The 24,370-nt window shown below is 40.4% G+C and overlaps 1 long non-coding RNA gene across 1 annotated transcript; it reads right to left on the bottom strand.

Annotated features, from left to right (window-relative positions):
• Positions 1–331: 331 nt before the first annotated feature.
• On the bottom strand, positions 332–6,835 carry LOC310893698. Its single transcript, XR_014579219.1, has 3 exons — positions 6,803–6,835; positions 6,472–6,682; positions 332–1,164 (listed from the first exon to the last, which is right to left on the bottom strand). It is a non-coding gene; the product is annotated as an uncharacterized lncRNA (long non-coding RNA).
• Positions 6,836–24,370: the final 17,535 nt, after the last annotated feature.

The following is a 24,370-nucleotide window of genomic DNA, read 5'->3' on the forward strand; positions in this document are numbered from 1 at the left end:
CCATGTGATACTACCTGGCCTATTTTCTGTTAGTGATCAAAAACGCTGGAGAGAGTAATAGGAGTTGACCATTGGAACATTTTCACTGTAACTAAAGAGAGCTAGTACAGCTTTGTTATTAAATATACTCATCTCATTTTACTATGTATGCTGTGCTTTTGATTTTTTTTTTATTTTAATTTCTATTTTTATTTTTTTCTTCCCCTTCCAGGTACTAATTTTTCCCCTTTTTAATTATCTTTTGCAAAAGAGAAATTTTATGGTATAGGATAGCATGTTGTATTGTAGTATAGCATAATTTAAAGAACTCAATTTTCCAGATGTTGCCACCCAAAATCTCTTAGCCTTTTAATGCAATTTTAATGGCAGAAAGTTTTGCACACATACAAAATCAGTACTTTGTTTCTTGAAGCAATCTTGCTGGTATGTCTCCAAGGAAGTATTCTCCTTGAGTAGAATGTTGGAGTCTTTGAAGCCCTAGATTTCCATGAGGTTAATACTCGAATCTTTATTAAAATGACTTTGCAGTCTGAGAGTTTGATACAGGGAACACATAAATGTCTTAGGCAAATGTGGAAAAAATAGCAGTTGCCTGAATACAAGATTTCAGCAAAGAGAATATGGCTAATAGCTACCAGATTCTCATTCCTCCCTTTCTAATACAGTACTTTGTACTGCTCAATAGCAAATCTCACAGACTTACATAACAAACAGCAGAGCTCTTGAAGTAGTGACAATGTTTAAAATGAATTATATTCCATTAGTTAAAAACACTCGCTCAGGCTTTCAGTATTTCAAGGTTTTATTTCTTCTCTTCTCTAGAAAACTTCAATTGTTAATGTGATTGCACATTAAGGAGAGAAATTTCAACTTGTGTTATTCTCATCATTCTGTTTGTTCTCACCTCTTGTGTTTTCTGGGAAATCTACATCACATAATAATTGGAGCAGTTTCTTTTCAATAAGAAGCGGTCCTTTTGAGTATGCTGAGTTCTCTTTTTTCCATCTTCAGTTGCTACGTTTGTCTTCTTAATTCCTTTAGTTGTGAACTTGGTAGAAGTAAAAATTGAAGATTGTAGAAACAGGCTTTTCACTTTATCAATTCAACTGGTGTATGATAACATGCATAGGTTGGGTGTGAGTCCTTTTCTTTCTTTCAGTGCTCCTGTTTGGGGAAGAAAATGTTCCTGCTTTGGGTAATAACTATTTTGAGCTCTGGCACAGAACTCAGATTCTTAAGAGATCATTTATATTACAAAGGCTCACTCTGTACTTCCTCACTGCTTGGAGGCACATTTCAGCTTCCAAACCATAAGCTTTTTATGGGTTTTGAAAACAAATTAGGGGTTTTACTTGGGCTTTTTTAAAAAAGAGAGAAAAAAAAAAGAAAGTACAAAGACAATTAATATTCTTTTCTATCTGAAACAAAAAGAAATTTGGTCCATCCTTCTCTATTTTTCAAACAGTTCTCTGAAATATACTTGACTCTCACAGAGTGTCTGTGCAAAACGGATTGTATTTCTTAAAGCTAAATGGGAAAATGATTCATAACATCCTATTCAAGATGACAACTGGGCTGATGGTTTAGCTAACTACATATCTATTTCCAAATGTACTAAATTTAAATTGATGTAATCATAGTATTTAGTACATACGTGATGTTGCACGATGGTTAGACAGTTTAGATGCATTCTTGCAATAGAAGTCTAGTACATGAGAGTGGCCTTACTCACACAGTTTATCACTATCACACTACCATTTAACCTTTCTCTATATATGCTCCACTTGTAGGCCAAGAACTGTTCTCAACAAAGCCGGTGAAGTTTCCTCAAAAATTAAGGGTAAAATACAGTATATGTCTCTTCATACCGTGAAAGGGCTTTCTATTCTATTGCCTGAAAGCAGTATTTTGATCTTCAATATTTATTTGGTAAATTTTCAAGTATTTTATTTGCCCTTCCATGAACAATGATGTATTGCTCTGCTTTAGTTGATACATTATCAAGGTAGAAGTCTGTTTGTCCTTCTTAAATAACCAAAGGAAAGAATGAACCTCCTGTATTACTGATAAATATAGTTCAATGGGACAAAAATAGGATGAAGGAAATCAGTTTGGAAGTATTTTAAGACATCCTTTCTTTTCTGTTGTTAGTGTTTGATTCCCATTATTTTAATTGACTTAAATAATTGATGAGTATCCAGTTTGACACTGTGAATTATGTTTTTGAAATTCTTTCTTCAAGCTCTTATGTGCTCTCATTTTCTGAGAAAAGCACTTGTCTGTACCAGTGAGTACTCTGTTCCCAGTGAACTACGAGAGCTATGCTTCCCTTGGGAAACTGCCCCTCACCAAGAAGCAAGCCCTGATGCTCTGCATGATGTGACTGAAGACATGAGAAAGGGAAGGACTTCTGCAAAGGGAACAGCAAGAGAAAGAAGAGGAAGATAACCACCTAGCAGCTAGTACTTATTATCTTGAGGAAAACTGCTTAAGGAGGAAGCTGAGACTACAGGAAGCCTTTCAGGAGAAGGAAATCAATGAGAGTGATGGACAGCTTGTCTCCAAACTATATTTAGGGAAAGTGAAAGTGTACAGATGAATGTAGCAAAAAAATAAAAATAAAAATAAAAATAAATGTAGGAGTAAATTTAGTGCTTCTAATTAAATTGAATGATCACTTCATAGTTCTGATTTTGCTCCCCTCTATCCTGGGTCGGTAGTTCCTTATTCTGAGCATCCCATGAGGTTCAGTAGGAATTCTCTCAGTGTGACCAAAGGTCTCTGTGTGAACCCAGGAGGAACAAGCAGCTTTATCTAGAAGGTGGCAAGTGAAAAGACACATGACATTTTGTATTTTTGCATGCAAATAATCAGAATCACTTTACCAACCAGGAGACAGGTACTAACAGAAATGTTTAGATGTTACGTAACAAATTTTAAAACAGCACTAGCTTTTCTCTTTTTACATCTGACATATACCTGTGGCCATTATTCAGAAGCGATTTAAATAATACAAAATCTCTGCACTCTTCTGGGGAAGCCTTTCCTACTGCTTTCATTTTCTGCACCTTTTGTTTAAGTAGCTTCCTCCCACTGTTATGTATCTGAAAGTCTGTGCTTCTGCAAGCCAGGTAACTGCTTTGACAAAAAAGCATATTAGATGCCTGCAGATCCCACTAGAGCAGGCTCTGCACCTCCAGCCATACCACACTTAAAGGGGTGTGAATTATGTTTCTAATATTATCACTTTCTTGACTTCCACTTGAGAACCGTCTGTCAGAGCAACACCACCCGAATGACAGCAGGGGCTTCATGACGCTGGCTGGTCTGAGCACATGTGTAAAGCTTCTGCCCAAAGAGATGGGAAGCAGAAATGGTGCCAGTTAAAGAAATTTACTGCTGGTATTCACAAGGCGTTGTAAAACCTGTGCCTTAGAAATTAGTCAGTGATTCAGTATCATGGCAGGAGGGATATGGCAGTAATTGTTCAGGCTCTAGCACTGAATTGTCATAAATTGGACTAGTCTGTTTTTTGTCTCTATTTCTGTCTCAGGCATCTGTGTGGGATACCCTCCCACACAGTCTTGGCTGCTGGTAGTGGCTAGGTAGGAAATACAAGTGGAGACACCTTTGTGTGAGAGATGGATGCAGCTGTAAATGTGTCACCGCTGAACCATCTGCACATGACTCATAACTGCTTAACTTGGGTGAAATTTTGAAAGAAAACTCTTGGTACAATTAATAAATAAAAGGCGCTTTTTTTTTTTTTTTTTTTTTTATATTACTCCTCCCTCATTACTTGGGTGCTTCTCAGTTCTGCTTATTCCACGTTTCATGGACAAAACATATGCTAAGGGTTTTTTCCCTTCTGAAGACAGCAAATTTTTTGTGAAATAATCTGCATGAAAAAGCCCTGTTTTTGTTAGGATTCCGATATTCAGGGTTTTTGGCTTCCAGCGTTAACTTGCAGGTATCATGAATTGTTTCTATCTTGGTTTGGGGCCATTTTATGAAATGAAGTAAATGTGAAAGGTCACCTTGATCAAGAAGCTATCATTTAGCATTTCAGATGTGCAAATTCTAAAAATATTTGAGAAATATATTCAGTGGCTTAGGTGTATTACTATTATTATTATTATTTTATTTTAAATTTAAGCACAGATGTACTGCAGCTAGCTGCTTTGCAAATGTCTCTGGGGTATTTGGGCAAGGTACTTAACCACTGGCCAGTGCAAACCCATTTTTTAGAGCCCCATTTTTTAAGGGACCTTCTTAGAGCACAGGATACTATTTAGCTTAGTGTGTTGCTGTTAAATGTGGACGTATGCTTATGAGGAATTAGGAAAAGATGGGGAGGAGAGGGGAGAGAGATTTTCTTGCACCAGGTCTACTCCAAATTTGTGTGGTTGTGATTATAAAATACCTGGATCTCATTTGAGTCTTGGTGTCAGGCCAGGATGACTATATGGGACCATGACTTAGAGCAATATTACACTTCACACACCCCAAGTCTGAAAGACAGACCTGTGCTCACCTCCTTTCATTAAGTCCCACCAACATCCACTTTGGCCAAAAGCTGTCCTCTGCTCTTAGGTTAGTCCATCTGTGATACTAGCTCATACACTGGTAACAGAGAAAATGTATCTGCACATCTGTGCATTAGGTGAACACAAACTCTTACGTATAATCCACACAAATAAAATGTGACATATCCTATCTCAAGTTAGATACGTCCTTGAAGCATTAAGGTCAGCAGCAATATAGCTTTGTGCTTCATGTATGGTCAGTGGAGAGGAACAATCATCTCCAGGAGGCTGCTCTGGTCTTCGCATCTGAATGCCCTGCAGAAAAACTTGTCTCTCTCCACTGCCAGCCTCTTCACTGCCAGTAATTTAGGTACCCCTAAGAAGTGTCTGAAGTTAGCAGAATAAACCTGAACGACGGCTGTCACCTGTGCGGCTGCAAAACTCTGTTGCTGTTGTCACTTGAGAGACTTATGCGAATGACAGCCTAAGTATGTGAACCCTTCTTGCGATTCTGTCTCCCTCTTCCCGTGTAGACCTAGGGGATTTGGAGGTGTAGAAATATAGCTACAGAGTGCAACACAGCAATACGCACCAGGCAAGAAAACAGGCAAGGAGGCTTAATCTGGGTTAAATAGTGTCCCTTGTCATCCTCCAATATGAAATGGTCTTTCGAGAGGTGTTACTTCAAGAATTTGGAGGCCAACCTGATCATAAAAACTGAGACGCTGTTGTGAGTGGGAATGTTAGTGAAATCATTCTGCTGGGCTTTCTGAAATTTTTAGTATATTTTCAGTGGCTGACACCTGAGAATTTCAACTGTTGATTTCTAGATGGCAGAAAAAGACTCAAATTTCTACCCCTGCATTTCAAATAGCTTTCTCTTCCCTTGAAAAGTCCTTTCATGCTGTCCTTTTTCTGACTTGACTGGTGTTATGGTTTAACCTGGCAGGCAGCTGAGCACCACAGAGATGTTGCCTCACTCTACCCACCACTGGGATGGGGGAGAGAATCAAAAGAGTTAAAAGTGTGAGAACTCATCAGTTGAGATAAGGACAGTTTAATAAAAAAGAGGAAAAACAAAGTAGATAACAAACAAACAAACAAACAAACAAGCAAGTGATGCACAATGCTATTGCTCACCACCAGCTGACTGATGCCAACTCCCCCCAGTGTTATTGCTGAGAACAATGCCACACAGTACAGGACATCCCTTTGGTCACTGGATCACCTGTCCTAGCTGTGTCCCCTCCAGCTCCTGGTGCACCCCCAGCCTCCTCGCTGGCAGGGCAGCATGAGGAGCTGAAAAGTCCTTGGCTCTGTGTAAGCACTGCTCTGCAATAACTAAAACATCAATGTGTTATGAGCATTATTTTCCTCCTAAATCCAGATCATAGCACCATACTAGCTACCGGGAAGAAGACTAACTCTATCCCAGCTGAAACCAGGACATCTGGAAACGATCATCTGAGGTACTTCAGCAGAGTAATGAGAAGAATGGGGTGCAAACTGTAACGCATTTAAATGAAGTTATGCCAGATATCTGCTTTCCTCAGTGATTCTACTGCAGCTCTAAGAGAAGACCAAAACTACATTAGTTTCTCTGTACATTGTTTTTATACTTCAGTATGTTACTGTATATGATAGGTATTTTGCCTAAAGTTCTGTGCTTAATTGATTAATAGGAAGGTACTAATGGGGGTTTCTCTGGCACATGACACAGCTTGCTGTGTGCTTTTCACATTGCACACTTTAGGGAGTCACCGCATCCAGCAGCCCAGCAGACCCAAGACTGCTGCATCCCCATACCCCCAGGTCCAACTGGTAATGGGGCTGAGCACATATTCCTGGTAGGCACACACACACACAGAGTACGCATAAACATTACGTATATAAATATATACATGGCCAGACACACAGATCACAGACAAATATTCTGAGCACTCACCCAAATCCAAACAGCTCCAACAGCCTCATCTTGTTCTCCTCTCAGGTTGTGCAGGACAGAGGTAGGTCCTTTAGTAGGAAACACGCATGAATGTTTAGAAGGTGTGTTGTAGTTTAACCTGGGCGGCAGCTAAACACCACACAGCCATTCGCTCACCCTTCCTCCTCCCTCTCTGGGATGGGAGAGAGAAACAGGAAAGTGAAGCCTGTGACTTGAGATAAAAACAGTTTATTAAGACAGGAAAATAATAATAACAATAACAATAATAATAATAATAGTACTACTACTAATAATGTGTACGAAACAAGTGATGCACAATGCAATTGCTCACCACCCGCTGACCGATGCCCAGCCTATCCCCGAGCAGCTGGCCCCCCACCCCGGCCAGCCACCCCTATATATTGTTTAGCATGACGTCAGATGGTATGGAATACCCCTTTGGCCAGTTTGGGTCAGCTGCCCTGGGTCTGTCCCCTCCCAGCTCCTGCTGCACCCCCAGCCTGCTCGCTGGCAGGACAGAGCAAGAAGCCGAAAAGTCCTTGGCTTGGTGTAAACACTGCTCTGCAACAATTGAAACTTCAGCATGTTATCAGCACTCTTCTCATCCTAATCCAAAACATAGCATCCTACCAGCTACTAGGAGGAAAATTAACTCTATCCTAACTGAAACTAGGACAAGGTGGTTCCTCCAGCAGATAGCTTGGACACTCAATGGATCCATCCAGTAACTGGCCTTAAACACAGAGCCCATCCACTAGCTGGTCCTGAGTCCCTGGAGCCTTCCTCTCCCCCGTGGCCTCCTGCAGAGAGGCATGCACACAAGCAGGTCTCTCAGCTGCCCCCAGACCCCCAGGTCTTTCTAGCTGTTGGCTTGGACCTCCTGGTCCCTCTTGTAGCCAGCTCCTCCTGTTGTCTCACCAACAGAGGCAAGCACTGGTCTGTCTGGCTGGATCTTCACCCGTGATCACATACCAACTTGGGAACTCTCTGCTGGTCCAGCTGTTGGCAGCCATACACATGGATCCCCTGCCCCACATTCTGACTCCTGTTGCTGGCCCTTGTACCCTCTACACACACATGAACACAGAATGGGAGACACTCACCCAGGAAAATAGTTAGAAATGGATTTTAACGAGAAACCAGGGAAGACTGCAGATATGACAGATAGGGCACCACCACACTAGCAGCCTGTTTACATAGAACTGGCCCCATTTATTCTTTTATGACTCTGTTTTTCTGCTTGTTGCCCCCTAAACCACCTTCGTCCTTCCCTTTCCCCACCTCTGGTTCCTTCCCTAACCATTCCGTAATAAACCTTGTGCAATCCCAAAATGCTTTTACCAGCATCTCATAATGTGTCCCACAACACCTAAGCATCTCACAGTCCCTTGCAGCCATAAGGTGCCCTGCAGAGCCTTCAGTTGACAGCTGGTGCTGGGTGTCCCCCCAGCCCACGGAGGTGAGGCTCCCTCAGACAGCCCTGATGGAGGAAGGCAGGGAGGCCTTTCCCTGATGTATTTTTGGGACTTTCCCACTTGCCATGGTGTTCACAGGCTCCTCTATGTCTTCAGAGGTGGACCTCTAATCCCATAACCTAACGTTGTGATGGTAAGCGTAAAGCATGAAGTGACAGCATTCTTGTGGAAGACATCCAAGCCTTGGCAGGAATTCGGGAAATCAGATCTCGCCTCTTCTGGGTACACACATGTCCACAGGAGAACATGTGTCTGTATGAAGCAGCCACGTGCAGGACAGGTGCCAGACGCTGGGAAGGGCCATTGCAGCAGCCACGTCCACCAGCCATGGTGCAGCCCCTGCCTCCCACTCTGCGTCCCCATGCACAAAGCTCTGCCAGGTCCCTGTGCCCCCACGGTGGAAGTAGGATGGCGGGTAGCAAGGCAGTGTGTTTTGGGCTGGCACTGTGCGAAGGAGGCTGAAGAAAGTGACTCAATCATCAACATGTGAGATTTGGCAGGTCTTCAAGCCTGGTGGTATTTCTTCGCATGTTTTGACATCAGCTACTGACCTCCTTTTAGCTCTCATTTATTCAGTCTTCACTCTGGCAGGGATTTCAATATACAAGGAGTCGCACAGACCATGCTAAGCAGAACTGACCAAATAATGAAAAAATAGCTTTGGAGATTGTCACTGAAGAAGAATCTGATTAGCCTGTATCTGCCCTCTTATTATTCATTGCTTGTATATGCTCCAACAACTGAAAATGTGGTGCATATAAATATTTTAAGAAAGCAGATTTCAGGCTTTTATTCCTGACTACTAACATCAAGGAATTATTCTGTCATTCATCTTTTGTTGAAGCAGAAGTAAGCTGTTTTTTAACAACAGGTTTTTGTAACAGTATCTACAGCTTCAGGTGCTGAAGCACACTACCCATGTCAGAAGTGTTATCTTTTCTTTCAGTTCTGATGCATGAGATCCAGTGAGAAAAGGGAAGCAACTTTCGAGGCTGAAATACTTTCAGTCATACCTCCAATGCTAAGGCAACATCAAGTCACTCTTTCAGTGACTAACCACAAAACAGAAGAGCTTTGATTAAATTCAGCTTTGATTAAGTACTTGAATAGTCACTGTGATCAATTTATGAATAATCCAGGGATCAAAAAGAATCATGATTATGACTGGTCTGAGCAGTCTGTGTAATGAATATATTGGTATAAAGCAGAATCAGGGACAATTTGTGAACAGAAAAAAAGTTTAAACCTGTCGATTAATTGGTCATAGTGAGTAACGTGACCAGCTGCAGTAATGGAGCAGGAGAGACAAAAACAGAAAACTTCTCTTCTGCAAGATCTGAGAAATATCTGAAAGAGCTACATTAAAAGGACACTTGCAACAACCCCATGAAGAATATACTAGTACTGCTAGCAGCACCACTAGCTGATGAGGAATACTGAGAGAGCTCAGATATGCATAGCTCTGCTCCAGCAAGGGCCCAGCAAGCCTTCCTGAATGTTCCCTTGGTGGCACCTGCAGGGCTTGGATCTGCCCCTGGGGCTGAGGGAGCGCAATACAAGGCTTGTAGAGCTTTGCTTGAGTTCACCTGGATTTTATTCACTCTTACTCAGCGTGCTCCTCCCCATATTATTTCTCCAGCTTCAGCTGGCTTTTGGGGGTAATGACTAAGCAACAAAATTTGTTAAGGACTGAATTTCCTTCTATTAACACCTCAGACATTTTCATAGACATGTGATAGCACAGGACACCCAGTGCAGTAGGCATGTAAGAAAATCACAGACAAAGCAGTGTGCATGATCCAGAGGCAGAGGCGTGCTATTTCTGCTGTTTTCTGAGTTGATTTTCAAGTGGGTCAGTGTACTTGGACTGTCCACAAACACCACTGTTGACATTTGCTTGCTCTTTTTTTTTTTTTTTTTTTTTCCAGGAAAACTTCTCACTGTAAAAGGAAACATACAGCCAACAAAGGAATGAAAATGCAACACCTGTGGTGTGTTAACCAACTGATCGGGCTGAAGAAGGAACAAAAGCCCAAACTCAAAGTGAGCTTTACCCCAGAAAGGAAGGCAAGAGAGAGACACGGGTAAGGCCATTAGGGAATAGTTTCTGGCATATGCAAGCATACAAATAACAGCTCATGAGGTCTGAAATCACCAGCAGGTATCTCTGGATGATACCAGACACCACTGCATGCATAATACTTCCGGATGAAAGCATATAACTGCAAAAGAAATATGTTCCGAGATAGATCCCTGGCAGGACTCTGAAATTACTTAGCACTGGAAACGCCGTAAGTATGTAGCCAGTGAAACAAAAGCCTGAGGTCAGATGTCTAAGATGCCTTTGGGAGGTGCAACCGCATGAGGTTAGGAAGCAAAAGTGAATCACTGGTCAGCAGACGTAAACAGATCGCTTTGGACCAAGCCAGGACAGTTGGACTGCTCTATTACAAACCTGGGACAAGCTCCTGTTTTTATTGCAGGTTTTGTATTCTCAAGTGATAGGTTCAATGTTTGCCATCTTAGTTTGGCCAGAACCAAAAAGCCTTCTGGAAAAAAATAGGTGATGTTCCTGTTTCCAGAAGAGGTTGTGAGACTCTATTTTTACTTTATATTTGTAAAATCTTTTTGAGTCTCTGAACAGTGAAGAACCCATTAAAAGGAAGGCTATGTGGTTCCTTACCTCCTATTTTTCTCCACATATGCAGCCAACCTGTCCTTCAATCAGCTCTGTAGAGTTATCTACTGGGTCTCTTGGATGCTATTGCACTTCTTCTCTTAATGATTCCCACCCCATGCTTGGGCCATGTATTTACAGTCTCATGTTGCTGCTCTCAATAAAAACACATGAAACTGGTGAACATGAATTATTGTTGAATCTGCTACTTTAAGTAACCCTTTATGAAATCAGAACGCACAAGTTAGGAGAACCAACATGTTCTTTCCTTCAACCCTTATAAAAATGAGGATTTCTTCAGCACATCAATAAGTTGAAAATGACGAGAAAAGGGGTGCAAGATGGTGTGGCTAAGGGCCTTTGTAGTGTCTGATATAAGTGCACAGCCATGTCCCACAGGATGAAGGAGCACCATGGTGCTGGGAACCTGAGAACAACTGCAACCTGCTTTTCTTTTAAGAAAACTAGAATGAGAAAAGTCAACAGAGATGACCTCCCACAAGAGTGGACACAACTATTTTTTCAGATATGGACACAAGCAGGTATGACTGGGTTTCATACACTGGGACCTCAGAAGTTCCTCAAAACAAATGCTGGTTCTTCATGTGAGGTTTCTTCCTTCTGCTTCCTCTACGACCTTAAGTATCATTCAACACTGAAAAGGTGCCTCCTCTCTCTCTTCCTGTACCACTACAAAAACAGAGAGGAGCCTGAGGAACATGGAAACACAGTTATTTTTGTGTTCATAAACACAGAAAGCCTCATTCCAATTAAGTAAGGCAAAATTATAAATGTACTGATTTATACAAATCACAGCAACTGCCTTCTCTGTGTGACCCTAAAGCTTCTCTTAGCAATTTTTGACCTTCAGAGGTCTGGGTGCTTTTATCAGATTAAGAAATATCCCCACCCAATGAAGGATTTACACTAGGAAAGGTTTATTGGAGTACAGACTTACTTTCTGTGAGTTTGCCATATGCCACTATACATGGCTTGCCCAGTGTGGCAGGCCACCTCTAACCAGTTAGCTGTGTTTGCTGTTATATTATGTAGCTTTCACCTTCCATCTCTGCTTAAAAACAGAGACATTGAAATAATACTTTTTTTTTTTTTTAACTAGGAAATAAATATGTGGCAAAATTTTAAAAACACGCCTTAAAAATGCACAGATATCCTAACTCTTAATGGCTCTCACAAAGACTTCCAGAGCTCTGAACAGGATGTCTTAAGATCAATTTCAGTTTCTGTGCCAGTTGCTATTGCAGCGTTTTGGTGACTGTACCATCCTCAGTTTCCAATTCACTTTTAAAGATTATTTCTGTAGTTGCAAATCCATACCAAACTACATATTTCATTTGCTTTCTTCAGGGCACCACTCTAACAAGACTTTATTCAGTGACAGGATTTCTTTCCCTTGAAAATTGGCAACAAATTGCACTTTGTTTTACCCTCTTCACCTCTGCTGCTAATGAGGGTGACAGCATGATTGCAGGTGGTTTGGTGTTGTTTTTTTTTTTGAAATCTGCTAATTGAGCTTGACTTTGCCTCTCTGCCTCTGTTTTGTATTTCATTGAAATATGTTTTGGTCAGTGTAACCAAATGACTAAATTGTGAAAACAGAGTGAGGACTGTGCAAGAAAAGCACAGGACCATAGGAATTTCAGCCTAGCAGTATTCCTAGCAAGGGGTCTTATTATAAATATAAACAAGTGTCATGATAGCAAATTATGTTATCGTTCTGCTGAGGGTTTTTGTTTGTTTGTTCATTTGTTTTTGTTGTTCTTTTTTTTTAGATATTTGTTTAGTGGTCGTATTCTACCTACAGTATGAAAATGTGGATAGCTGAAACTAGATAAATATCCTATATGATGCACTTTTCTTTATAATTAGTCTGTGTTAACATTCTGAAACCAAAGCAGCCTCTAGTTGCCCCTCACTATACAACCCTGTTATACTTGTGTTAGCTTCAGTTCTAATGCCTGCTGTTTTACAAGCATGTGAGAAGAATGAGATGAATTTCTGAGAGAGGGAGATTGGGAATTAGGGGTTTAAAATTTTAATTTATCCAGTTCGAATATAGAGCAGAGCTGCAGAAAGAGTAAAACATTCTTATTTTTGCAACACAAAAAAATGAGGGACAGAAGCATCATTAATTTAGGTAGGGCATTACATTAGGAAAGAAAATGGAAATTATTGATCTGTTACTAATATTTTTACCTTAGGAATTCTTTGAGCATAGAGTGCAATTACATGCCTAGTATTTCATTTTGGTACCATCTTCCTCACTAGTATGCATACATCCAAATTAAATGAAGGAACAACAGCAACGAATATAAGGTTTGTTCGCTGTGTCTGAGTGCTATATTTGACATCAACACAGCAACTCTGAGAAAGTCAAACTATGACTTAGTGGGTGGCATCTTAGTTAAAAGATAGTAACAGCCAAAATAAAGACATTCAAAACCTAGTGTGTAGTGCATACCCACAGCAGCGTGACTACTATGTTATATACCTAGAATGTTCTGTCTACTTTACTGAAATGGGTTGAAGTGCCTTGCTAATTTGAGAACTAGCGACATGCAGAACTTTTTTTTTCCTTTTTTTTTTTTTTAGTGAAGAAACATAAGACAAATTATACAAGCTGGTTTTGTAAATAATATAAAAAAAACTCACTATAATACCTGACTGTTTAATAAATTTCTTGAAGCATGGAGATACTTGTAACATGCATGTTCTTCTGTTGTTAGAGAGGTTTGAAAATATGTGACTTAGAATGAAATCGGAGAGAAGAAAAGCATAGACTCAAGTATACCTAAACTGGCCTAATTAATTTAACAGAAATATTCTTCCTTCTTCACTACCTTGTTCGTTTTCCTTATCTTTCTATCTACCTATTATATGGGCTAACCATTGAGAATCTCAATGCCTTCAGTCTACTGACATCTACTTGTCCTCACATTGCCCAATGATAAACCTCACAACAGAGAAACAATATCTTTACGTAGGACAGTCTTCCAGGCTCAAACTCACGATTAACTTAATTTAGTTTTGAGAACTATCATGTGTCAGTTAGACTCTTGTAACTGATTGCATCTAAGGCAGTAACTTCCAGTAAACTTAAGACCAGAAGTTCAGGCTTAAACATCTGTGGGAGACAGAGATACTCAGTGCTGAATGGAAAAGTCCTAACATGAACATTTAAAAGACCATATATAGTAAATTTTTCAAAATTTGTGTTCCCAAGAGCATTCCTGGAAATTCCTGTCAAACTTATTCAAGTCCCATAAATGTGCCATGTGCTAAAGCTCTGGGTAATGTAGGAATCAGGTATTCTGGTGTTTAAGCACGTGTGCTAGGCTCTGTCAGACATCAGTGGTGGCAGCCTCTTGCATGATGTCAGACTTTTGGCTATTGGAGTACTCATCAGGGAGTTCATCACATGAGAAACTTCAGTTTTTAGCTCTAGTGTGGAGGCAAAAACAGTATGTTTATGAAATTGTTTTTTAATCTTGCATCTAGGAATGGGAAATTCATGCAAGCAAGATGGAAGGAAATTACTTTGTAGCTTAGAGAAGGAAGAATAATAGGGTTTCATTCCTCCTGCCTTAATTATTTCTGCTCTCAATTTTGTGAGGAAAAAAAACGTTGTTTGTGATGGTAAACAAACTCCTATTTTCTATTCTATTCTATTCTATTCTATTCTATTCTATTCTATTCTATTCTATTCTATTCTATTCTATTCTATTCTATTCTATTCTACTCCTTTTGCTGCCCTCATCAGCACCACATTTGAGCAGCAGAAGTGCATCATTCAGTACAGCCATTGCCAGGCACATGTGGTTCCTCTCTTCCCAGCTGCTCCCTAAGGAAGATCTGTTTGCTGTATCGTGTTTCATTCTACATTGCTTTTTCTTTTAATGTGCACTTATCTAGGTTCACAGACTGGAGCCTTTGTAAATGCTCGTGTCCCTCTTAGATAGTTTGGTGTGTACCAAAGTCACAGGATAAATATCAACTATAAAAGTGCTGTCACTCAAAATGTTAACACTCTCTGCCTATTGATATGCACTGATGCTTACCTGACAGGCAGGTACTACGAGTGGCTACTCTCTAGAAAATGGCACGTTGAACAACGAGGAGCTGAACTGGTCCCAGCTGCCTCCAGGAACATCAGAGGCAGCCCATTAGCTGCACCAATGCTGGCTCTCCAGCTCTGCAGTCAGCTGATTCCAGGGTCCTCTTTAAAAGTAATGACAGGCTCAATGGCATAGTTATTGAAACAGATTATCTTTGCCTTATGTGCTTATACCTGAAAAGTTTACTCTTCTTGTATTTCCAGAACAATACAGTACTTAGAATAAGCATTTTTAATTCAGCACATATAACTTGTAGATATCTCATTACATCAGCAATAACCACTGCTAAATCTCTATTATTTTTCCCCATTTTGGTTGGTGATGATCAGTGACTTTAGATTATTTACTGTAATACTAAAGCTAATTTAAAGGGTTAGCTAAAGAGGCTTTTATAGAAATACAAAAATTGAAGAGACTCTGTCTTCAAGGTTGATTTGCACAATGGGGAGAAAGTACAGCAGCCACACTGAAAGAAGAACAGGGGGATACAGGACCTATACCTTCCAGGCCTCCTGAATATTTTTAATATGCACCTGATCAACCAAGCGAATGTTCTACCCCAGTAAGATTTCCAGCATATTAACCTTAGGATGTTCTTGAGTCCTTTTGTATCCCTGAAGCACAGTTTATAAAAACATATAGCAGAGTAAAAAATGGGCTAAAATATGCCATATTGATTTTAAAAACATTTGAAATGTAGTGAGCACTGCTGCCCTATGGAGAAGATTGTTCAAGTACATCTCCATGGCAGGGGGTTAAATGAGTGTATGAAGCATGTAGTCCTGCAAAGTAACATAACAGAACAGCAGTTTAAAAGGAGACATATATATGTATATATAATTTATATTTTGGTGAGAAAGAAACATATTTCAAATTCAGCTAGACATCTATCTTTCACTTGAGTCTTATTATTTTAGCTGACCTTGGTTGTCATTAGTCACATAATAGATTAATCTATAAACATAGCTAAATCTGTATTTGTTATGGATCGTATCTATAAAAGGCTCAAGAAGAGATGCGTTTTCTTCCCTCATGATGTATGTGTCAGTTCACCAATTTGGAGATTGCTGTAATGCAGTTTGAGTATAGATTTGAAACAGGAGACAAGTGGAAGTTTTGTTTCAGGGAACACTGCACTTTTCTGTTTGGTTTCTCATGCCCAGAGCGGTCATAAATTAGATGAATGGACTCTCTCCTCTAGTTTCCTCTCCATTTCTCTATGCTAAGTGCTACCATCAGACACCCGTGCCACAGCCTCTTCCCTTGACAGTCCTAGCTAATCCAGGAAACAGCAGATGATTTAGTATCCAGAGAGTGATGTGCAGAGTGGACCAAAGGTGGATGCATTCATCTGTAATTCTCCTTGTGGTGACCTGCTGGCTACTGAACCATTCCCATTTTCCTGCTGTCACAGCTGCCATCACTAGAAAATGGAGTGAATTCACCTTCTAGTGCACTTCTCCCATTCAGATGGAAACCCCACTACTCAAGAGGTGTATCGCGGTGCATGTCTAGCTCAGAGCCTTGTAGTAAGTGGCTTTGAAGCAGTTTTTCTGATATTCTTTTTTTGCCAGTCTTTGTTTCCCAGTTGAAATAACAATTTAAGTAGTTTAATGACACAACTACAAGACAAAGGCTGTGATTCAGGCTTTTTAAATTACTTGCATGTTAGCTCAGACTTTTTTAAATTGTTTGAACAGGTAGACCTTGACATACATAAAAGTATTCAAAACTCCTTTAGTATCTGAATTACTTTGTTGCCATCAAGTGGTCTAAAGAAGCATTTCACTGCATCACAGGTTGATAAACCAAAACAATTGAAGTTACTCTAACAACCAAAATTAAGAAAGGTGGATTTAAAATGCAAACAAAACTTGTGTGGTAGCTTTTGTTTGGAATTATACTGAATGGTTTGAATAAAGTGAAATTTCTGTACTCCAGCCACAGTAATTACAAATTACTGCTATGAAACAGATGCTGTTGGAGAAAATGTCATTTATTTATTCTAGCTTTCACTTTCTTGGCCAAGCACAATTTATTTGCAAGTGGATGTTACAGATAAATGTTGTTATCCAGCACTGTAACTAAGTGAACGATTTTTCTCAAATACCACAGTGTTTTGTACAGCATCTGAATTATGTTAAGGCAATGCTGATGCCATTTATGTTTTTAAGGAGTATGTGCTTTTCTAGTGATACCTATTCCTTAGAATTCATCTTACCCTTATTTCCAGCCTTCTGTCTTTCTCATTATGTCTACAAGTCATGCTTCTCAAAGCACCATATCCTCATCATTTCTTTGTATTGCCTTACATAATTTTAGGTACAGAAGAGCTTTGCTCACTACAGAGGTGAAGAGATTCATACTTTCAGATATAAAGCCCCTTTGAAAAGCAACAGAAAGGACTGCCTACTAGTCAATTTTGTTGTTTGTTTTCCAGCTCATCAGTGAAATTTCTGCTGGAGTACATTAACACTGTTCAATGGTAAAGCATTTCTTTCATTATCTCCACCTTTTGCCCAAATACAGCACAAGACTGCCAGGATTTGGCTACAGACGGAACTGGGAACAGTCAAAGTTACAAGAGATGTGACTTAAAGGAAAAAAAAATAAAGTTCTTAGTATAATCCAGCTTTAGACTTTATGTAAGTACCACACAGACCTAACTTAAAATTTCCTATTTATATGTAGCTTGACAGAGAATGACACAAAGAATGACACAAGAGTTAAATTATGTGCCTCTAGTTCTAATGGAATGATTTTTCTACTGATATAATAAAAGAGCAGATGGTGATTTCAAGAAGCTGAACGCTTTCATTGGCTGGAGGTTGGAGAACTAATTCATACAGTAATATTTCATTTAATACTTAGACATTTTTGTGTTCATAAATTCGGTACTAATAGATTCCATAAAAAAGTATAAATATATCATCTGGCAGTTAAATACATTGATCTACAGAGTGCTTGAAAATGTCTATTTGTGAGTATTTGATACCTGAAGTGTATCTTTTAGTTTGAAAAAGTAAAGCAAGTTTGTAGTTGTAGTTTCTGATATCTGGCATATCAAATAAGTTTGATTCCTAGAATCAGGTTTTCAGCATGAGCAAGCCAATTTACAAGGCTAATGACTTCCCAAGAATAGGTACTAATAACTGCCTAAAATGTTGTGGTTTTTGTTTGTTTGTTTGTTTGTTTTGTTTTGTTTTCTCTGTAGACAGCTCCCAAAGTCATCCTGCTCTGTTTGCTGGCAAATTAAATGAAGTGGTCCAGACAGAGAGGAAGCTCATTTAGTTTGTATCTAAGCAAATTTTAGGAAAAAATATCTTGCTTCCGTAAACTCAGGTTTACTCTGCCTGCTGTTAGCATGAGAATTACCTCAAGCAGTCATGAGTGGACTGGGTGGACAAGATGGACTGTCATGTCCTGACATTGTACAAATGCTGCCCTCTGAGTATTGATTCAAGAGAAACAGCAAAATGCACAAGAATACTATTTATTCTGATTCAGAAAAGCCCATTATTTTCTCAGCAGTGCATGAGGTGAAGTAAATAACAGAAGAGTGAAGTGTATGCTTAAAATTCCAAAGCTTGGAGAGGCAAACTCTTTTTTTTTTTTTTTTACAGAAATTTTATTCCAGCTAGTGAAGCATGTATATAACCTCTAATACCTAGAGCATTAAAATTGCTCCTCACTTCTTGAGGGTTATAACCATTTTGGACATTTTTATAGTATAATTCAAATTCATCAGGACTGATTACAGCTTATAATGTATCTATGCATCTATTAGTCCATATATCTGTGTGAATATATATACACGTTATGCATAAAAATACATATGCACTGGAGAAGAAACAAACCTAAATTTAAGCAATTTTGAGCTCTGTGGCCATTTCCATTCATGTCACCTTACCACAGAACTCATTTCATACCAGGGCTATGTCCATCTTTGAGATACAATAAGGTGTACCTTCTGAATACCTTCTGAATCTGTTGCATAGGTTGGCTATAGGCTCCAGCAAGCATTGTCAGACCTGGGTTGGTAAGAGTCTTGCATCCGCACATGAAGAAATAGACATTTTGTCACATGACTTTAAAAGGGGGAAAGCTTTTTTCTAGCCTAGTCCTTTACACATATTCTGACTTTATATATAGTGTCTTACAAAGTTTCATTAATCTTTCCTTCCTGACTTGTATTATAAAATGTGACTTAAAAACACAGTTGTTGTTCTTGGCAGCTAATGAGTGTAATAGGAAACACAGACATTAAATATACACTTAGAGGTTAGGCTTACACACAGGAAACAAGGGGATGATTTTTATACATTGAAAAGACATTGTAATGGTGAGGGCAGACCACCTACTTCTGATTAATCTGCTACTCAATAAAAATGGAGGGATTTTCCATGTCAAAAGACAGCATGTTTAAAATCAAAATAAGCAAGTGAACCAAGTGCATAATCAAGCCCAAATGATTCTTTGCCAGAGAATACAAAACTATAGAAAGTCAAAGACCTTAAAAGACCCTAACTCCATTCCCAAAGAAGTAACAGCTTTCGGCAAGACAGAACTGAGGTAATGAATTTGGCTGAAAGAGACATTTATCTGGATTAAAAATACATATATATTAAAATCCAATTTATATTTGTATTTCAGAAGACCAATAGGCAGTCTTGTGTTGAACCCTACATTAGTAAATACCTATTTCCATTTATTTTTCATTTTAATTTCTAAAGCAATGAAACTGGCAAACAAAAGGGAGAAACTGAAAGGTGAGATTAATAAAAAAGATAAATTATTCGGTTCATCTGATAAATAAGCAGATTATTTTAATAAGAAAATAATAATCTGCAAAGACTAGTAAGAATTTTTCACTGAGTTAAAAATACCTACCACATCGAAAGAACGGACTACTTCTCCCTGTCATCAGGGAACATCAGTGCACATAATAAGACCTTCAATGAACGAGGTGTACTTTGTCACACTGCTAAGTGCAGACTTGTGAGGAATGTCATCACCTTCAGAAAGACCAGGCATATGTCTGTAAGGACATAGCTTCTTACCTACACTGACAAACACATGGCAGGTCTGTGGAGTGGTATGATCACATCCATGGCCCATGTAGCACGTTGTGATTGACTGTAGAGAAGCAGCATAGGCTCTCTGGAGGTCACAGCATGGGATGTTCAATAGAAGCTGAACAGGGTACACTAGGAACAGTGATAAAGAGAAGTATAGTTATGAACTGCTTGGGAGGAAAAAAAAATGTTTTGGCTACAATCTAGTTATACTGAATCATCAGACTGGGCTGCAGTGGGGGGCAAAAGGCTAAAACTGGAATGCATACTACTACTACTATAATTAAATAGTCCCTTAGATTTTAGGATGTGATATGACTTTGCTTGCGTTTCCATGTGCAGTGGGTTTACATGGCAAGGTTTTGGTAGCGGGGGAGCCATAGGGGTGGCTTCTGCGAGAAGAATCCAGAATCTGCCCCATGTTAGATAAGGGCCACGCCGCTGGCCAGAGCTCAGCCAGTAGGTGATGTTGTTTGTGCCTCTTTGAGAGCATATTCAAGACAGGGGAAAAAAAATAAATAAATCACTGAACAACAGCAGTTGGGAGAGTGAGGAGTGAGAAGCAGCTCTGCAGACCCCAAGGTCAGTGCAGCAAGAGGGCAGGAGGTGCTCCAGGCACGCAGCAGCAGTTCCCCTGCGGCCTGTGGAGAGGCCCCTGGTGGAGCAGGCTGTCCCCCTGCAGCCCGTGGGTCCCACACGGAGCAGATCTCCACGCTGCAGCCCGTGGAGGAGCCCCCGGTGGAGCAGGTGGATGTGGCCTGGAGGAGGCTGCGGCCCATGGAGAGCCCCCGCAGGAGCAGGCCCCGGGCCGGAGCTGCAGCCCGTGGAGAGGAGCCCACGCAGGAGCAGGGGGTCTGGGGGGAGCTGCCGCCCGTGGGGGACCCGTGCTGGAGCAGTTTGCTCTGGGGGATGGACCCCGTGGTACGGAGCCGTGTGGGAGCAGTTCTTGAGGAGCTGCTGCCTGTGGGCAGCCCCCGCAGGCTCAGTTCGGGAAGGACGGCATCCCGTGGGAGGGAGCCCACGGGGAGCAGGGGCAGAGAGGGACCGTGAAGGAGTGGTGGAGACAGTGTCAGGGACTGACTGCAGCCCCCATTCTCCGTTCTCCTGCGCTGCATGGGGGGAGGATGTGGAGGAGGGTGGATCGGCAGAAGGTGTTTTTGGTTTCTTTCCTTTGTTTCTCACTTCTGTAGCTTGTAATAGGCAATAAATTTTGCTATCTCCCTACTCTGAGTCTGTTTTGCCCATCAAGGTAATTGTTGGGCAATCTTCCCGTCCTTATCTCAACCCTTGAGCCCTTTGCATCGTATTTTCTCCCCCTTTTCCTTTGAGGAGGGGGAGTGAGAGAGTGGCTGTGGTGGAACTCAGCTGTCCACCCGAATAAAACCACCACTGCATGTGCCCTCAGAAATTAAATGCATATGAGAAGGTCCAAATAATACAGAATCTTCCATGCAAGGATCTCAGTGCAGTGCTTTATAAAGGATTATGCAAGACAGAATAGTTTTGTGAGGTCTGTAAATTACAGCTGGATACACTGAATCAATGTAGCATGGCTGGATCTATTATAACAATCAGTCTATATTGTTCTCTGTCCTCCGATGGTCAGATATGGTACACAGACTTTGCATATGTGAGAAACGGAATAAAAATTACACAAAACAGCTTGATTTTATTTATGTAGATATTTAAACACTGAAACATTTTTACTACATATAATTAGAAATATACAATATACTGCTTTCTATGATAAGCATAACAAAAAACTTTGATACAGAAGGTAATAGAGGTAGAAAGACTAATGCAATATGGAACAATTTATTTAGAGTTTTTAAAGTTTTTTTTAACATCATTTTACCGCATCAGCATTTCTAATGTCTCTCTATAAAAGGCTCTGAAAAAATGAAGGGGGATTTGAATCACAGAACAACAGAAACACAAAATCATAAAATTACAAAATCGTTGAGGTTGGAAGGGACTTCTGCAGGCCATCTGGTCCAATCCTCCTGCTCAAGCAGGGGCACACAGAGTCAGTTGCCCAGGAATGATTCCAGGCAGCTTTTGAAGATCTCCAATGGGGAAGACGCCACAGCCTCTCTGGACAACCTGTGCCAGTGCTCTGTCCCCTGCACAGTGAAGAAATGCTTCCTGGTGTTAAAATGGAACCTCCTGTGTTCTAGTTTGTGCCCATTGCCTCTTGTCTGGACCCTGGGCACCACTGGACAGAGCCAGGCTCCGTCCTCTTTGCACCCTCTCTTCAGGTATCTATACACATTGATGACACACCCCTGCCCCCCAAGAGCCTTCTCTTCTCTGGGCTGAGCAGTCCCAGCTCTCTCAGCCTTTCCTCATAGGAGAGATGCTCCAGTCCCTTCACTATTTTAGTGGCCCTTCACTGGACTCTCTCCACTATGTCCACTAGGTTTACCCAGACCTGGACACAGCACTCCAGGTGGGGCCTCCCCAGTGCTGAATAGAGGGCAAGGATCACCTTCCTTGGCCTGCTGGCAAAACTTTGCCTAACACAGCCCAGCATACCATTAGTTTTCATAGCAGCAAGGGCACTTTGCTGACTCGTTCAACTTGGTGTCCACTGGGACTCCCAGGGCCTTTTATGCCAGGCTGCTTTCCAGCTGGGTGGCCCCCAGCCAGTCCTAGTGCCTGGGCTTGTTCCTCCCCAGCTGCAGGACTTTACCCTCTCCCTTCCTGAGCTTCACGAGGTTCCTGTCAGACCATTTCTCCAGCCTGTCCAGGTCCCTCTGGTTGTCACCACGACCCTCTGACATGTCAGCCACTTCCCCCAGTTGTGTGTCACCTGCAGACTTGCTGACAGTGCCCTCTATGCTATTGTCCAGTTCACTAATGAAGACGTTACACAGGACTGCACCCACTATTGACCCCTGTGCACTGCACTCAATACTGGCCTCCAACTAGACTTTACACCACTGATCACTAGCCTCTGGGCTCAGATGTTCAGCCAGATTTTGATCCACCTCTCTGTCTGCTCATCCAGCCCATCCTTCAGAAGCTTCTTTATAAGGATCTTATAGGACAATGTCAAAGGCCTTCTTGAAGTCCAGGTAGACAATATCCACTGCTCTCCCCTTATCTACCAGGCTTGTCATTTCATCAGAGAAGTTTATCAATTTGGTCTAGCATGACTTCCATCAAATTAGCCAAGCATAATTTTCTCTTTTCATCAAAGAAAATCTTACCTTGCAACCTCATAGATCACTGGAGACTTGCCAGTGTGGGACTGTCATATAATATTTACAAAATATTCAAATGATAAAGAGGTAATAGCATATTACCCAGACATAGGCTAATTTTTTATTCATCAGGAGTGTTCGTACTCATTCATACTAGGTCAAAATAGCTACCTTATATCTTTCATGACAGTAATGGCTCTAGGACATGGAGGCCAATGAACAGTTAAGCCTAGAGCCTGGTGTTACAATCACTCAGTAGTATTTCTGCATTAATTCTCCTAACAGCTGGACTGTTGCATAGTTCTGCATATTTCCATCTGTATAGCCAAAAAGTAAAAAAATAAAAAAACAAAAAAAACACAAAACACACACACACACACAAAAAAAAAAAAAAAAAAACAGCAGATACAGAATTACTCAAAAGAGAAGAGTTTCCATAAAAAAAAAAATAATGCTGAATAATTCAAAATGAGTCCACAGGACTAGTCAAGATTGCTTTATTGTAAATAAATATTTTAGATGTATTTTACAAGAAAATATGCCCTAGAAATGATTTATACCTACATAAAAATTTGCTATTAAACATAAATATTATTACCAAATGTAGTAACATTTGGCTCATCTTTGAAGTGCTGAGGCTGGACAAACTCAGTGAAAGCAATGGGGCATTCTTGTCACTGAGCTCTTGAGAAAGGCAGTTTCTAAGGCTGTAGCTCTTGAAGGTATGTGAGGTCTTATTTTCTATTTCACACATTTCTTAATTTCAGGAAATCTCTGTTTTTGGATTAAAGACCTAATACATAGGGTATATAGAATAAAATGTCAGATTGCAATGATGGATTTCCTCCATCAGGAAAACAAATGTCTTCAAATGTCTTTTTTTTTTTTTTTTTGGAAAGCAGGCTTTATCATATTGCAAATATTCTTCCAGACAGATGCAGACTTTCTTGAGAGATAATCTGATGATCCCTGCTCTGGCTTTCCTCTTTTAAATACAGCTCAGCTGATGAGTCAGCTGTTCTACAGTCTCTTTTGCCATCTGTTTTGATTTAGAAATTAGTTTAAATTACAGATATGAATATGATCCATTCTTCCTTTTTCCTGCTGTTTTTAAAGGAATGAGTTTCTATTAGGAAAGGAAGAAAGAGAGAGGACCATTTGGTTAGCAACTGTCAGTAAAAGATGTAATAATTTACTACTCTCAGAGCAACTTAATTTATCTTCCTCTGTCTGCTTTAGAGGAGTATTTGACTACTTTTGATTTCATAGCAAGTAATTACTGGGTTTGTTTTGTTGGCTCAGCTGGACAATTGTATAATAAATGAGAGAA

The sequence above is a fragment of the Anser anser genome, assembly GCF_964211835.1.
Source record: "Anser anser genome assembly, chromosome: 2".
Classification (NCBI taxonomy): Eukaryota; Metazoa; Chordata; class Aves; order Anseriformes; family Anatidae; genus Anser; species Anser anser.